The following is a 16,372-nucleotide window of genomic DNA, read 5'->3' as shown; positions in this document are numbered from 1 at the left end:
TTCAAGGCATGAAAGTGAAAAGTGAAAGGGAAGTCGCTCAGTTGTGTCCGACTCTTCGCGACCCCATGGACTGCAGCCCACCAGCCTCCTCTGTCCATGGGATTTTCCAGGCAAGAGTACTGGAGTGGGGTGCCATTGCCTTCTCCGATATATAGATATAGATGTATATAAATATATGTATCTACATGTACATGTATGAGACATATTTATATTTCCTAAAGTAGTAAATAGTGAACTCCGGGAGTTGGTGATGGACAGGGAGGCCTGGCGTGCTGTGATTCATAGGGTCGCAAAGAGTTGGACACGACTGAGCGACTGATCTGATCTGATCTGAAAGTAATAAATGATAGATGCCAAATGAATGATGCAGACAGTAAGTGTTATGAGAATTGTGATAGGGGAGAAATAATTGAAAATTTGGATGATCCAGGAAGGCTTCCTGGAGGAGGATGGTTTGGAGGAAGAATAGGACTCAAAGAAATAAAAGTCAGGGGACTTCCCTGGTGGTCCAGTGGTTAAGACTTCACCTTCCAGTGTGGGGAGTGTGGGTTCAATCCCTGTTCTGGGAGCTAAGATTCTACATGTCTCCTGGCCAAAAAACCAAAACAGAAACAATGTTATAACGAATTCAGTAAAGATTTTTTCAAAAAAGAAGTGAATAGGGCTGGAAGTAGGCAGAAGGACATTTCAGGCATGCACTGCATTTAGTGTCGCTGTTGGCTCAATGCAGTCTCCCCGTCTAGAAAGACTGTGAGGACAGCAATTCCATCGCCTGCCCCTCACGCAGGCTTTATGTCTAAATCAGTGTCCTGACGACACACTGGGGCACTGCCAGGCCTCGAGGTCACGTCAGCTGTGTGCTCTTGCCTGGTCAGCAGCCCCGCCGCTCCTCAGAGCTCTAACACACGCCTGCCCCCTTGCCCCTGTGCCAGGGGCCTGCCTCCTCCCCATCCATGCCCTGTTACTCTGGGTCTCAGTGTAATTCTGAGTCCTGCATGCGGTTTGCTCCTTGTTCCTATATTGCCCCATTTACTTATTCTCTAGCCCTCCATTTCCCTTTCCTCAGTTTGCTTCCCTGCATTTCCTGATGAATAAAAGCCAGCGATGGCCTAGCAACATGTGTACCTGCAGAGCCTCACATCCCACCTGCAAACATTGAACCAACACAAGCAAACAACCATTCTGATAATATTTTAAACTGCCACACAAACCTAAGAACCACTTCAATTTTGGTCCAGATAATGCCTGTTTTAATTGTTTGTTTGTTTGTTTTTATAAAAAGACTTATATGAGGTATGGTTTTTACCTTAGTCTGTTTGAAGACCTTTTCTCCTTTTGTGGTTCAGGTGGACAATGTATCCATTGAGATTCCTGGGACTTCCCTAGTAGTCCAGGGTTAGGACTCTGAGCTTCCAAGGCAGGGAGTGTAGGTTCGATCCCTGATCAGGGAACTAAGATCCCGTATGCCTCATGGCATGGCCCAAAACTTAAAAACAATTTTTTTAAGTAAAAGAGATTCCTTGTTCTTTCAGTAATGTGCGTCAGGTGAGGTGCAGGCCATTCTTCCTGCCATTGTCTACCTTAGGGAAGAAGGGGAAACATCCAGGAGATAGCGACTCTTGAAGTCATACAGAATGGGCATCTCTTGGAATGTGTATGTAGCCAACATTCCACATTTAAGTTGCTCCACGCTACACTCTCTGCAGATGGTGATTGCAGCCATGAAATTAAAAGACGCTTACTCCTTGGAAGGAAAGTTATGACCAACCTAGATAGCATATTCAAAAGCAGAGACATTACTTTGCCAACAAAGGTCCGTCTAGTCAAAGCTATTGTTTTTCCAGTAGTCATGTATGGATGTGAGAGTTGCACTGTGAAGAAAGCTGAGCGCCGAAGAATTAATGCTTTTGAACTGTGGTGTTGGAGAAGACTCTTGAGAGTCCCTTGGACTGCAAGGAGATCCAACCAGTCCATCCTAAAGGAGATCAGTCCTGGGTGTTCTTTGGAAAGAATGTTGCTAAAGCTGAAACTCCAATACTTTGGCCACCTCATGCAAAGAGCTGACTCATTGGAAAAGACTCTGATGCTGGGAGGGATTGGGGGCAGGAGGAGAAGGGTTCGACAGAGGATGAGATGACTGGATAGCATCACCGACTCAATGGATGTGAATTTGGGTGAACTCCGGGAGTTGGTGATCGACAGGGAGGCCTGGCATGCTGAAATTCATGGGGTTGCAAAGAGTTGGACACGACTGAGTGACTGAACTGAACACTCTCTAGTCTGAGAGCTTGGGTGGAGTGGTGGTTTTCGTCTGGATTCAGAGGCCATGGTTGTCATCCATTTGACATCTAGCTACTATTGCCTTATATTAACACTTAAAAAAAAATAACCTTTTGTTTTACTTTAGGAAAAACACATGCAAAGGAACTCCAAGTACCCATCCCTCACTTTCAATAAGTCTCAGGTCATCACCAAATTTACCAATATTCCTCATGACTCCCCCATTATCATTTTATTTATAAATGTTCAAGTATAGGGGCTTCCCTGGTAGCTCAGATAGTAAAGAATCCACCTGCAATGTGGGAGACCTGGGTTCGATCCCTGAGCTGGGAAGATCCTCTGGAGGAGGGCATGGCAACCCACTCCAGTATTCTTGCCTGGAGAATTCCATGGACAGAGGAGCCTGGTGGGCTACAAAGAGTCCATGGGGTCACAAAGAGTTGGACACGACTGAGCGACTAAGCACATATGTCCCTGAAATATCAATTCAATCAGTTTAGTCACTCAGTCATTGTCTGACTCTTTGGGACCCCACAGACTGCAGCACACCAGGATCCCCTATCCATCTCAACTCCTGGAGCTTGCTGAAACTCATGTCCATCATGTAGGTGATGCCATCCAACAATCTCATCCTCTGTCAAACCCTTCTCCACTTGCCTTCAATCTTTCCCAGCATCAGGGTCTTTTCAAATGAGTCCGCTCTTTGCATGAGGTGGCCAAAGTACTGGAGTTTCAGCTTCATCATCAGTCCTTCCAATGAACACCCAGGGCTGATCTCCTTTAGGATGGACTGGTTGGATCTCCTTGCAGTCCAAGGGACTCTCAAGAGTCTTCTCCAATGCCATAGTTCAAAAGCATCAATTCTCTGGCACTCGGCTTTCTTTATAGTCCAACTCCTACATCCATATATGACTACTGGAAAAACCATAGCTTTGACTAGGTGGACCTTTGTTGGTAATGTAATGTCTCTGCTTTTTAATATGTTGTCTAGGTTGGTTATAGCTTTTCTTCCAAGGAGCAAGCATCTTTTAATTTCATAGCTGCAGTCACCATCTGCAGTGATTTTGGAGTTCAAAAAAATAAAGCCTGTCACTGTTTCCATTGTTTTCCCATCTATTTGCCATGAAGTGATGGGACCAGTTGCCATGATCTTAGTTTTTTGAATGTTGAGTTTTGTTTTTTCTTTTTGAATGTTGAGTTTTAAGCCAGTTTTTTCACTCTCCTCTTTCACTTTCATCAAGAGGCTCTTTAGTTCTTCTTTGCTTTCTGCCATGAGGGTGGTGTCATCTGCATATCTGAGGTTATTGATATTTGTCCCGGAAATCTTGATTCCAGCTTGTGCTTCATCCAGCCCAGCATTTTACATGATGTACTCTGCATATAAATTAAATAAGCAGGGTGATAATATACAGCCTTGATGTACTCCTCTCCCAATTTGGAACCAGTCTGTTGTTCCGTGTTCAGTTCTAGCTGTTGCTTCTTGACCTGCATACAGATTTCTCAGGAGGCAGGTCAGGTGGTCTGGTATTCCCATCTCTTTAAGAATGTTCCACAGTTTGTTGTGATCCACACAGTCAAAGGCTTTGGCATAGTCAATAACGCAGAAGTAGACAGTTTTCTGGAACTCTCTTGCTTTTTTGATGATCCAACTGTTGTTGGCAATTTGATCACTGGTTCCTCTGGTTTTTCTAAATCCAGCTTGAACATCTGGAAGTTCATGGTTCATGTACTGTTGAAACCTGGCTTGGAAAATTTTGAGCATTACTTTGCTAGCATGTGAGATGAGTGCAATTGTGTGGTAGTTTGAACATTCTTTGGCATTGCCTTTCTTTGGGATTGGAATGAAAATTGACCTTTTCCAGTCTTGTGGCCACTGCTGAGTTTTCCAAATTTGCTGACATATTGAGTGCAGCACTTTCACAGGATCATCTTTTAGGATCTGAAATAGCTCAACTGGAATTCCATCACCTCCACTAGCTTTGTTTGTAGTGATGCTTCCTAAGGCCCACTTGACTTCATGTTCCAGGATGTCTGGCTCTAAGTGAGTGATCACACCATTGTGGTTATCTGTGTCATTAAGATCTTTTTTGTATAATTGTTCTGTGTATTCTTGCCACCTCTTCTTAATATCTTCTCCTTCTGTTAGGTCCATACCATTTCTGTCCTTTATTGTGCCCATCTTTGCATGAAATGTTCCCTTGGTATCTCTAATTTTCTTGAAGAGATCTCTAGTCTTTCCCATTCTATTGTTTTCCTCTATTTCTTTGCATTGATCACCGAGGAAGGCTTTCTTATCTCTCCTTGTTGTTCTTTGGAACTCTAAATTTAGATGGGTCTTTAGATCTTTCCTTTTCTCCTTTGCCTTTAGCTTCTCAGAAAAATAGGGACCCTTTAATCCTTATTTTTAAAGAGTATGTTCTTTAGACTGAAAGCTCCATAAAGAAAGAAAATAGCTTTTTTAACCACTGACTCTGATGCGGGAGGGATTGGGGGTGGGAGGAGAAGGGGACGACAGAGGATGAGATGGCTGGATGGCATCACTGACTCAATGGATGTGAGTTTGAGTGAACTCCAGGAGTTGGTGATGGACAGAGAGGCCTGGTGTGCTGCAGTTCATGGGGTTGCAAAGAGTCAGACATGACTGAGCAACTGAACTGAACTGAACTGAACCTTATCTCGATGTATGGGACATAGTGGATACTTCACAAATTCTCTTTTTTGAATGATTGAAAAATGGGTGAAAGAATTTCAACATGAAGTAAGGGGTAAAGGAAAGTGCATATTTCTGTGGTCAGGCATGATCTAATTTGCAGTGGGACATTTGTTGAGAGCTTCCCAGGTGGCTCATGTGTAACAAACCTGCCTGCCAATACAGGAGACGCAGGTTCGATCCCTGGGTTGGGAAGATCCCCTGGAGAAGGAAATGGCAACTCACTCTAGTATTCTTGCTTGGGAAATCCCATGGACATAGGAGCCTGGCGGGCTATAGTCCATGGAGTCGCAAAGAGTTGGACACGACTGAGAGACTCAGCATACACACACACACACACACACACACACGATTCTGGTGGAGGCCTAGGTATGTCTTCAGCAAGAATGTAGCAGGTGGGCCTTAAATAGGGAGGCGACTCCTCCACTCTTTGAGATTCAGCTTCAGGGCTTCCATTCTGAGGAGCCGAGACATTGGGATCTGTGTTCTGTGGAAATCCTTGCTGAGATCTCCCCTCCCCACTCCTTCATGGGAGGAGCATGGGAGACAGAACATGACAGGGCCTGAGAGCCTGAGAAGGAACTTTGCCTACAACCAGTTTATCTAGTTTGGTGTTTCTCTTGCTGTTTTATGGTTTCCTTCCTTTAGCTTGGTCGAGCATTTCAGCTTTGTCTTAGCTACACAAAAGGACATCAAAGGAAGAATGACACACCCCAGGGCTCGAGGTCCACAGGCCAGCTGGGTGGCAGCATCCGTCAGTAAGAGAGATTAAGAGGAAATTGGCTGTCAGGGGATCAGAGCCTGACTTTGTGGCCTTGCTGTCTTTTTTTTTTTAAAAAAAACTTTTTGGCCACACCCCTCCACCTGTGGGATCTTAGTTCATTGACCAGGAGTCAAAAACACACCATCTGCATTGAAAGGCAAAGTTTTAACCATGGGAATGTGAAGGAAGTCTGCTGTCCTTTTTTAATTTGGAGGTTTTCTTTACAGTGATAAGCTTAGAGGGTTTTCTTTTCATTTTAAAAAGTGGGATTTTTCTTTCATTTGGTAGTCTGATGCAGTTGATCCCTATTCCCTTGAATAATTTTCTATGCTAATGATTTCTGCCTACCAGGCAAACCAATGGCCGGTTGGGTAGATGAAGATCAGTCTGCCACTGCCATTTATAGGAAAGCAAGGATTTACCTGGTGGCTTTACCTTGTGGCTCAAACGGTAAAGAATTAGCCTGTAATACAGGAGACCCGGGTTCGATTGTTGGGTTGGGAAGATCCCCTGAAGAAGGAAATGGCAACCCATTCCAGTATTCTTGCCTGGAGAATTCCAGGACAGAGCAGGCTGGCGGACTAGAGTCCATGGGGCTGGAAAGAGTCGGACATGACTTAGCGACTAACACTTCCACTTTTTAAGGGCCTTTCGCAGTCACTTGTTGAACCAATACAGATCCGCCATCTGGCTGGAGATGGTGTTATCAACAAGCATCTACTGAATTTTCACACGAACTTGTTCGAGGACAGTTAGTGTCTGTGTGGAAAGGTTTCTTACCTAGACTTCACAAGGAAGGGGACACGGACAAATCTGTCCTCACAGACTGCCATCCTATTGGATGGCATGTTTGACCCAGACATAGGAGAACAGATACTAGAATTCGGCCATTGTAGGGTCTAGATGGCAGGCCTTCTACGAGAAAAAGCTTCCTCGAGGGCTTTCCTGGTGGCTCAGTGGTAAAGAGATCGCCTGCCAATGCAGGAGACACTGGTTCCATCCCTGGTCTGAGAAGACCCCACATGCCGTGGAGCACCTAGGCCTGTGTGCCACAACTATTGAGCCTGTGCTGTAGAGCCGGTGAGCTGCAAATACCGAGCCCATGAGCTGCAACTGCCGAAGCCCATGCACCCTAGAGCCGTGCTCTGCAACAAGAGAAGCCGCCTCAGTGAGAAGCTCACCTCAAGTAGAGAGCAGCCCTCGCTCGCCTCAACTAGAGAAAAAGACCTGTGCAGCAACAAAGACCCAGCACAGCCAAAAATAAATAAAATTTTTAAATTATTAAAAAGAAAAAACACTTCCTCAAGTGCACCACCTAATATGAAAGGCATGTCACACACCCCTCAGATTAGACCATGACACAGGAATTTGGTCGTTTGGTCAAATGCCTTTCCCTATGTAAAGATGACAGAACTTCTACCCAGAGTAACCCTGACTCTAACTTTGGTGATGTTTCTTTGGTTTGACTTTTTTCTTTTTTACTCTTTTTGGTCAGACTGAAGCACTGGAAAGTAAAGGATTATTAACTACAAGCTTTTGTTATTCTGCAGTTTGGGTGGAGTGTTTGCATTTAACGAGGCAAGAACTGATCGTTATTTGGGTTGGTATACTTTGTTATTTTTGCTTTGCCTGCCTTGGGATCCTGTGTCGGAGTGGTATGAGGGTGGGGAGTGCTGGAACGAGCTGTTTTGGGGTTGGGTTGTTAGTGGAAATGTTCCTACTGCTTAGCGGAGAAGGCATGTTAGGTAAAACCACTCTGTCCCTTTGACCCTGAGTCTTAAGGTATTTAAATAGCCTTTCCAGAGGTGTTTAGTATTCACACACGCCTGGGAGACCGAGTCAACAATCTGTACAGTAGACACAATCCTGTAACAGATGTTCCTCATAAGTGAGACTAGAAAGTTTGGTTCTTAAAAAAAAAAATTATTTTATTATAGTTGATTTACAATTTTGTGTTAGCTTCCAGTGTACAGCAAACTGATTCAGTTATATGTATACATATATACATACATGTATATACACATGTACATATATATATACATGTATGTGCTTAGTCGTGTTTGACACAATCTTTTTCATACTTTTTTGCAATATAATTTATTACAGGATATTGAATATAGTTCCCTGTGCTAAACAGTAGGACCTTGTTGTCTCTCCAACCTATATATACTACTTTGCATAATCCCAAGCTCCCAACCCATCCCTCCCTGCCAGCCTCTCCCTTGGCAACCACAAGTCTATTCTCTGTGAGTCTGCTTCTGTTCTGTAGATAAGTTCATTTGTGTCAATTTCAAATTCCACATATATGTGACATCATATGATATTTGCCTTTCTCTTTCTGTGTCACTTCACTTGGTATGATAATCTCTAGGTCCATCCGTGTTGCTGCAAATGGCATTATTTCATTCTTTTTTATAGCTGAGCAGTATTCCATGGCATACATGTGTGTATATATTTATGTCACATCTTCTTTATTCATTCGTTGATGGACGTTTAGGTTGCTTACTTATCTTGGCTATTGTGGATCGTGTTGCTGTGAACATAGGGGGGCATGTATTTTTTTGAATTATAGTTTTGTCCAGATACAGTCTTAGGAGTGGGATTGCTGGATCATAATGGTAACTCTATTTTTAGTTTTTTTTTAAAACAATTTTTTTAAAGTCTTTATTGAATTTGTTACAATATCATTTCTGCTTTACGTGTTTTTGTTTGTTTCTTTGGCCCTGAGGCCAGTGGTATCCTAGACCCCAATCAGAGATTGAATAGGCACCCCCTGCATTGGAGATGAAGCTTAACCATTGGACCACCAGGGAAGTTCCCTATTTTTAGCTTTTTGAGGAAATTCCATACTGTTATCCATAGTAGCTGCACCAATTTACCTTCCTCCCAACAGTGTACAAAGGTTTCCTTTTCTCCACACCTTCTCCAGCATTTATTGTTTGTGGACTTTTTAATGATGGGCATTCTGACTGGTGTGAGGAGATACCTCATGGTGGTTTTGATTGCATTTCTCTAATAATTTAATGTGCTTAGTCATTCAGTCATGTCCAACTCTTTGCAACCCCATGGACTGTAACCCGCCAGGCTCCTCTGTCCATGGAATTCTCCAGGCAAGAATACTGGAGTGGGTTGCCATGCCCTTCTCCAGGGGATCTTCCTGATCCAGGGGTCGAAACTGGGTGTCCTGCATTGCAGGCAGATTTTTTACCAACGGAGCCACCAGGAAAAGCCCAGTACTTTAAAGCCTGGTTCTTAGAGAATAGAGAGCACCGTCTGTCCTACATGGGAACAGAATGGCAGAACTGAGCTATGTTATGATTTGCTAAACATATGTCAGATCATCACAACAGGAAAGAGACCCTGCCCACACCCCCCACCCCGGTGACCCAGTGGCTGGGACTTCACCTTCCAATGCAGAGGGTGCAGGTTCGAACCCTGGTTGGGGAGCTAGTATCCCACATACCTCCTTGCCCAAAAACTGAAACATAAAACAGAAGCAATGTTGTAACACATTCAATAAAGACTTTAAAAATGGTTCACATCAAAAATGTCTTAAGAAAAAGGTAACAACAGGAAAGTTCCACATTTGGGATATTATATGAAGATGTGTAGATCTTAATCAAACCATCATGGCAGAAGCTATTGGTTACCTAGCCAACAACCATGTATTTCCCCCTACTTGCTTCCTAAGAGAATGGCAGTTTTGTTGGAGCCTGTCATGGGTCCGGACCTGACAATGCGTCATAATCAGTCTAAGCCTATTTCCACTCTCACAGCTTTTATGACAGCTAAGGCTGATCACACAGCCCAGATATGGCCAATGAGATATGAGCAGATTTCTGCTGAGAAATCTTCTGGAAAAGCTCTTGCTCTCCAGATAGGAGGAGGCAGAGGCAGCTGGCATCACCAGTTCCTCTTCTTCCTGCCTTGAATACAGACCTGAAGTTCAGAGCTGCATCAGCTGTTTTTTGACTGTAAAGCAACATGCTAAAATCATGCGGAAACAACCTCTTATATAGTTAAGCCACTATCAGTTCAGGCTTTCTATAAGATATATACGAATGACTCTCTAATATGCTGTAATAATACAAGAGATGTTTGAGTGCCTCACATTAACGTACCCAGCATTCTGACAGGACGGGGGCAGGAAGTGCGAGTTATTTCCAGGGATTCTTTGATGACAGACCCTGAAGATTCTAAGTCGGAACAGCTCACATTTCAGACATGAGTTTATTCGATCTTGTGCAGCTGGGCTTTCTCATGTGTTGTCCTAGATTAGCTCTGCTTGGTTGAGGAACCATTGTAGGATTCTGGGTGACCATTTATAGTTCCTCTAGTCACGCTCAAAGCCTTTGTCCCCTGGTCTGTCTCAGCACCTCTCTCCCTTGTCCCAAGTCTGTTGTGTGGGCTTGCTATATTTAGACTTACTGGAGAGTCGGGAAAATTCCTTTAAGACAGAGACAAGAACCCAAAGATAGATGAGGACTGGATGGGTTCAGGCATTTTTTCTCTGGTCAGATGGCTGATCTTTATTGGTTTTAAAAAATTGACAGGTCGGAGACCCTTTGTATGCGTATGTGTGCTCAGTCACATCCAATCTTTTGCGACCCCGTGGCCTGCAGCATGCCAGGCTTCCCTGCCCTTCACTGCCTTCCAGAGTTTGCTCAGATTCATGTCTGTTGAGTTGACTGTGCCATCCAACCATCTCATCCTCTGTTGTCCCTTCCCCTTCTGCCCTCAATTTTTCCCAGGATCAGGGTCTTTGCCAGGGTGTCGGCTCTTCACATCAGGTAGGCAAAGCATTGGAGCTTCAACGTCAGCTTCTGTCCTTTCAGTGAATATTCAGTGTTGATTTCCTTTAGGATGGACTGGTTTGATCTTCTTTCTGTCCAAGGGACTCTCAAGAGTCTTCTCCAGTGCCACAGTTTGAAAGCATCAATTCTTCAGTGCTCAGCCTTCTTTATGGCCCAGCTCTCACATCTGTCCATGACTATAGTGCAATGAAGCAAATACTGTCATCCACGTTTTACCAGCAAGGAACTTGTGGGGAAAAAGAGAAGTTAGGTAACTTGAATAAATCACACAAGCTGTAGGCAGCCGAGCTGGGATTCCACTCAAATCTGGCTCACCGCAAAGCTCTTCCTTATGGTGCCACCTCTCCTGTCTTTGGGGCTTCCCAGGTAGCTTGGCCGGTAAAGAATCCGCTTGCAATGTGGGAGACCTGGGTTCAATCCCTGGGTTGGGATGATCCCCTGGAGAAGGAAATGGCTGGCTACCCACTCCAGGATTCTGGTGTGGAGAATTCTGTGGACTGTATAGTCCATGGGGTCACAAAGAGTCAGACACAACTCCTCTCCTATCTAGATGAATTTCTCCCCTACCCATGTATCTTTCAGTCATGGAGCCATGTGGCCGAATTGCTCTATGTTCGCACATTAGGCAACCACCTTCTGCTCCCCTCTAGGAAAAGATCTTGGTTCTGAGGGCTCTTGTCAGGCTTCTGTTTCCTTTTGGAGTTACTAGTTTAAACAAAATCAAGAATTCTATCAGACCACTTACCTGGGTTGGCATGGGTGGACCCGGGGGCTTAGAATTGTGCTGTCAAGTCTCTGTTTCCCTTGCCATCTTTCCACAGTGCTTCTCTCAGAGTCTCTCTGTGTTAGATTGACCCTCACATTGGTGAAGAGGCTGCAGACAGGCACCAAACTGCAAAATTAAAAAAAAAGAGAGAGAGAGAGGGAAAGACCATTCTCTGTATGAATCCATATACCAAATTTTGAAAGGGCTCTGTGCAGTCCTTCTTGGGTATTTCTCCACAATACTGACAAGCACTCCAGGAAAACGCAGATTGGACCAAGCCTAGGATGAGATGCTGACAGCCATAAACACATCCATATAAATGCTGAGCAAGGTGGAATCATAGAGTGGAGAGCTGTGGTCTGTTTCCTCCTCCTCAATCTTACACCAGCACGTTATTAGCAGTTATCAGCCTACCTAGAAGCCTCAGGGGTTCCCAGCTGGTGCAGTGGTAAAGAATCTGCCTGCCAATGAAGGAGGCTCAAGAGACTCGGGTTCCATCCCTGGGTTGCGAAGATCCCCTGGAGGAGGGCATGGCAACCCACTCCAGTATTCTTGTCTGGAAAATCCCATGGACAGAGGAGCCTGGCGGGTTACAGTCCATGGGGTCGCAGAGTCACACACGACCGGGCACAGCACACCAGCCCTGCCTGGTAATTGTTCACATCTTACCTTCCTCACTCGGCTGTGAATACCTGTGAAACCAGGATTCCATCTTTCATTTTGACATCTCAGAATCTAGCATATTGCCTGAGATAGAGGAACTCAAAACATATTTACCAAACAAATGAATATAATACAGAATAATGCTATGATTTGCAATGCTGTGGTTAAGAAAACATTCTCCAGAGGTCTGGCAGGCACCACAAGAATAAAAGCCACTCCTTAGAGGCCTCTGTATAATTTACAAAGTAAACAATAGCTACTTTCCTGAAAACTTTTATATACACATCTCATTTAAACCTGAACGCAAGGAGAATGTATGTACCAGTACTTAGAAGCCTCACACTTAGTGGGTGTAGAGGAGGGTGAGGGAGGTGGGAGAGGTGGAGGATGTGATCTGTAAGGAGACTGTGGTTCTGAGGATAACTAAGGCAATGAGAAAAATCACTCCAAGACAGTGGGGGACTAATTCCTTCATTCAAATGGATGTTCAGGTGCTCCCTGGCAAAGGCCCAGCGTCAGCTCAGGTTCCAAGGAGGAACTTCGGGATCTATTCAGAGCGGAGTTAGAAGGGTGACAAGAAGATGAGCTAAAAAACATGACATGTGTGGAAAGGTTAAAGGAACTGGGATGACTCAGGTTGGAGAGGAGAAGGCCAAGAGGAAACTGAATCATTTTCTTCAAGACAAAGAAGGGATCTCTCGCTGGGGGCTGGTGACCAGCTGTCCTCCGTTGCCTCTGCATGTGGAGCAAGGGGAAACGGGCTTAGACCGAAGGCAGGGCTAAGATTAGAGACAAGGAAGAACTTGGCAGTGAGGGATGTTGTATAACCTACTTTACAGACACTTGGGGACTGAGGAGACTCCCACATTCCTGGTCCCGGCCCAGTGGACTGGATGCGGGGATGGTCTGGCAGGCTGGCAGGGAATGGAGGAGGAAGGGATCCTGGGGGCCCTCCGTCCGTGGCCCGATCTTCCTCGGTGTCCTCAATTTCCCGTTGGAAAATTCAGTTCCCCAGTTTTGGAGCTGGCAAGGCAGCACCTCCCCCACCCACCACGCACTGCACCAGTGTTCTGGGCTGGGTAATAATGCCTGTCATTTCCTCTCCCGGGGGAGTGGGGCTGCAACCGCCCTGACAGCCCCGAGGGATTGAAGGCAACTAAAAATAGTGCATTAAATATAATCTGTTGAGGGGCACGTTTGCATTGCTCTTCTTTCCCCCTCTGGTCTTTTTATCCTGCTGGGCAGGCCAGGCCTGGGTCCAGCTCTGGGGCCCTGGGAATCAGGTTTTGAGCTCCAGCTGCTCTCATTTTGTTGCAGAAGGATTCTCTCGGCAAGAGATTTCAGGGAGCAAATCCACAAAGTACAACCGGGGATCCTCAGGGGCCACCTCTCCTCACTTCCCAGTGGGCCCTCTGGGTCCTTCAGGGCCCGAAGGTACAGGGAGAGAAGCTGGAAGTGGGGGAGACAGTGTTGAGAAGGAGAGCCAGCTCCGGCTTTGTTCTCCCATCAGCCACTTCCGTCTGCTGCACAATCTCTCTGAGGTTAAATATTAATTAAGAGCAGAATGACAGTGAGCGCTGAGCAGTGTCACTTTCTGTCCCAACACAAATGCTAATTTCCTTCCCGGTATGAAGTGACTTTGGAGTGGGATTGGCAGCGCAAGGAGAAAAGCTGGTGGGGGGGTGGGGAGGAGGAGAGGGGAGGAGAGATGGGTAGCCCAGCTTTAGAGAACTAAGAGGAATGATGCGAAGGAGGGGGAAGAAGAGGGCTGTCAGGTGACAAAATGTGGTCACGATGCCAGCAGGGCCCTGTGGGACTCCTGGGCACGGATGCCTTTGGTCCCCCATCCCTTGTAGGCAAGATTCTAGCCTCCACGACCTTCTCTGAGTTCCAGGAGGGAAAACAGTTGCTGATCGAAGGAGAAGCCGCAATGAACCACCTGAGGCAGAGTCTCATCCAGAGTAGGAGATGGACCACTTAGGACCCTGTGAACACCCTAATCTGTCAGCAACCCCACCCTTTTGAAACTGCAGAAGAAAGAAGAATGCAAGGTTGTTACTGCCTTGATCCTTATCCCATTCTCCTGCCTGACTATAAAACCTTTCCCTGCTCACCAGGGAAGGGACCGCAGTTCTTGAGGCGCTAGCCTACTTACTCAGTTCCCCCTTTGCCTGGCAAAGTAATAAAGCCACTCTTTCTTTCTCCTCCATAACTCTGTCTCCGTATTTCTGTCTGGCATTGGTACACAGAGAACCAAGATTTTGGCAACAGTCACAACACAATCCTAGACTTTCTCCACTTTGTTTTTTTTTTAAAAACTTTAAATTTTGTATTGGAGTATAGCCAATGAACAATGTTGTGTTAGGTTCAGGTGGACAGTGAAGGGACTCAGCCATACATATCCATGTATCCTTTCTCCCCCAGACTCCCCTTCTATCCAGGCTGCCACATGACATTGAGCAGAGTCTCCTGTGCTCTACAATGGGTCCTTGATGGTTATCCATTTTAAATATAGAAGTTGAACATGTCCATGTCAAACTCCCTAACTATCCCTTCCCCCATCATTCCCCACTGGCAATCATAAGTTCATTCCCTTAAGTCTGTGAGTTTCTTTCTGTTTTCTAAATAAGTTCATTTGTATCATTTCTTTTTGGATTCTGCTTATAAGGGATGCCATATGATATTTCTCCTTTCCTGTTTGATTTACTTCACTCAGTATGATCACTTTAACCTGATGATCTAAGAAGCTGGGGTAGAGCTGAGTGTCCCCACATCTATAAGGCAGGGTTCTTGACATGGGTCCATGCATTGGTTACAGGGCTTATGAAACTGGAAGTTGTTTGCAAAATTGTGTGTGTGTACATAAGCAGCTTTCTGAGATTTCTGAATTTCCATCACAGCCAATATGATGTTCCACAGGGTCAGCCTCAGTATGTGGTACCCATCTCATGGCTCAAGATGGCTGCTAGAACCTTAGCCAAACATCTGTCTTCTAGGCAGGAGAAGGAAAAAGGTGGGACGAAGAGGGGAGGGCAACAAAGTTCTACTCCAGTTTTCTGTTTCCCTATTAATGAACTGTCTCAGAAATCCCTGGTGGCTCAAACAGTAAAGAATTGACCTTTAATGCAGGAGAACAAGGTTCGATCCCTGGGTCAGGAAGATCTGCTGGAGAAGGAAATGGTTACCCACTCTAGCCTTCTTGCCTGGAGAAGCCCATGGACAGAGGAGCCTGGTGGGCTACAGTCCATAGAGTTGCAAAGAGTTGGACAGACTGAAGCAACTGAGCTCAGGGGCACCTGGAGAGGTTAGTAAAAGAGAGAGGGATTTAGGGAGGAATACTGATTTGTGTGAGGCCTTAAGGCAAAATCAAACCCCCATTTTTAGGGCAGCACCTGGAACTGTGGTGTTTGAGAAGACTCTTGAGAGTCCCTTGGACTGCAAGTAGATCCAACCAGTCCATCCTAAAGGAGATCAGTCCTGGGTGTTCATTGGAAGGACTGATGCTGAGGCTGAAACTCCAATACTTTGGCCACCTCATGCAAAGAGATGACTCATTGGAAAAGACTCTGAGGCTGGGAGGGATTGGGGGCAGGAGGAGAAGGGGACAACAGAGGATGAGATGGCTGGATGGCATCACTGACTTGATGGACATGAGTTTGAGTGAACTCCGGGAGTTGGTGATGGACAGGGAGGCCTGGCGTGCTGCGATTCATGGGGTCCCAAAGAGTTGGACACGACTGAGCGACTGAACTAAACTGAATTGAAGGAAGGGGCAGGAGGAAGAGAAAACATAATCTTTGGAGGTCAGATGTTTTGGCAGGGCTGGAGAATTCCTTTGGGAATCTAGAAGTGTTTCTATTTAACACAGGGAAACTATGCTCTCTATGTTGGGTTGAGTACAAAGCCTGACTTTTTCTTCTGGAAGGAGACTGTGTTGTTCTTTATTTTATTTTTAAAAATATTTTTTGTGTTTATTTATTTGGCTGCCTCTGGTCTTAGTTTTAGCACATGGCATCTTAGTTCCCCGACCAGGGATCGAACCTGCAGCCCCTGCATTGCAAGGCAGAGTCTTAACCACTGGACCATGAGGGAAGTTCCTCTTGTTCTTGTATAGCTTGAAAGTGCTGGTCAAGGTGTCAGGATGGCAAGATGGAGGTGTTCAGGGAGAGGAGGCGAGAGGCCAGGGTGGGGGCTGGGATGCGAGCCACCTTGGTCCAAGTGTTTTGCAGGCCTTTGGGAAGGAGATCCCATGCTAGGTCCTTCCCTCGCCCTTCCTTTTTCTGTCTTTCTTAAAATATCCTGTGTTTCTGCAGCAGTGCGGCTGCTAATCTAAAATAAAAACAGCAGGAAATGCAAATGGTCAGGTTCTCCTAGCA

This window comes from Bubalus bubalis, chromosome 5 (genome assembly GCF_019923935.1).
Source record: "Bubalus bubalis isolate 160015118507 breed Murrah chromosome 5, NDDB_SH_1, whole genome shotgun sequence".
Taxonomy (NCBI): Eukaryota; Metazoa; Chordata; class Mammalia; order Artiodactyla; family Bovidae; genus Bubalus; species Bubalus bubalis.
The sequence above is the reverse complement of the archived record's forward strand: the minus strand, read 5'-3'. Positions refer to the sequence as shown.